This window comes from Pteropus vampyrus, unplaced genomic scaffold, assembly GCF_000151845.1.
Source record: "Pteropus vampyrus isolate Shadow unplaced genomic scaffold, Pvam_2.0 Scaffold332, whole genome shotgun sequence".
Taxonomy (NCBI): Eukaryota; Metazoa; Chordata; class Mammalia; order Chiroptera; family Pteropodidae; genus Pteropus; species Pteropus vampyrus.
Window position 1 is genome coordinate 965,050 of NW_011889113.1, and position 1,639 is coordinate 966,688.

Sequence of the window (1,639 nt, forward strand, 5' to 3'; positions counted from 1 at the left end):
AGGTTTGAGGGCAAACTCCTGGAAAAGGTTTTGAAGCCAATATGTTACAAAGTCTAGAGAGACTGGGTTCATAGGTATGATTCAGTATAAATAAAAAATTTTTGAAAGTCTAAAAAGGTTATTGCTAAATTCCTAAAGACATTAATCTGTGACTACAGACAATACTTGTGCTATGCATTTAACTTTTATAAAATTTGTTCATGATTAAAGATACTTTGATATAGTTAACTTTTTTAAAGATTTATATTTTCAATTTAAAAAGGGAAACAACGCTTATGAGATATGCTGATAGCTATACAGTATCACAGCATAATAGATATATCCATAATTCTAGTAAATGTACCAGGAGAAAAACGGAATTATGTGAATGCTAAAGGAACTAAAGACAAGGAATAAGACCTGAAAATTATTTACAGAATGTCAGTATACTAAGTGAATTATAAAAGGATAAAAACTAGAATAAAATTTCTTTTTCTTTTTTTAATTTCTAACTTAAGGATAAAATAATAAGCTTTTCCTTAAAATCTGCTTTTTTGTTTTATTGGTATTAGGTAAGCATTCCATCTTTCAAAATAAAGCCAGAAAATTGGACATCATTCTAGACTGGGTTCCACAGTGATTAGCACGTCCCGTGCATTTTACTGCCTAACTATTTCTAAACTTGCTCTCTTTCTATATTCCCACTGTAATTTACCTTAGATTAAGCTCTACTCAGCTTTTCTCTGGACTTCCTGCCTCTTACATTCCCCCTTCCTGCCTCTTACATTCTCCCTTTCTCTTTTTAATAATATTTTCAGTTGTCTTTTACAAATGTAAAACTGATATCACCCTTTTGTTTAAAATTCTGTAGAACTATATATTTCCTTCATCTGCTGCCTTCATTTTATTCACTATCCTTACAGGATAAAGGCTAAACTACTAAGTATGGTTTATAATACTCTTCATGATCTGGCCCCAGTGTCTCTAGTGTAAAGATACTGCCATTAGGGGACTAACACTCTAAGCTACAAATACATGAAGTTTCTTAACTGAATCACTGTTCTCTAACATGATCAAATGAGCTGATTCATATGAAGTCATTAAAATGATGCCTGTCATATGATAAAAGTATTAGCTATTACTATTTCCTATCTTTTCTTCTTTCCTCAAATTATCAACACACTCTCCACATACATGCTAACTCTGGGCTGCTGATGGCTCCCCTTTTTACTGAGAAAAACAAACAAACAAACAAAAGGAGAACATTTTCAAAATCCTAACACTTTACTTCTTTCTCTCCTGTTACAATGGATAAACTATTTGTGCTTCTACTTAGCCAACCTTTCCACTTTGCACTAGATCTCATCCCTTCTTCTATGTGAGAATATTGCTCCAGTAATTCTTTCTCCAGCATCATCAATTTTTCTCTATTGGATCATTCTCTTTAGAAAACAACTTTGATGTTACCTTTTTCCCCAATAAAAAACAAATATAACAAAAACCTCTCCAGATCTTAAATCTTCTCTTTGGGTTTCACTTTCTTTCCCTTTATAGTAAATCCTGACAGATTTATCTATACTCATTGTTTCCAATTCTCTTTCCCTTTTTTCTCTAGAACCACTCTAATCAAGCTTTAGCATCTCACTCTATTGAAGTTGCT

General features: G+C 32.2%; 1 protein-coding gene across 1 annotated transcript in view; it reads right to left on the reverse strand.

Annotated features, from left to right (window-relative positions):
* Positions 1 to 1,639, reverse strand: part of MYCBP2 (MYC binding protein 2, E3 ubiquitin protein ligase) — a 265,889-nt gene that overhangs the window by 51,595 nt on the left and 212,655 nt on the right. The window lies entirely within an intron of this gene.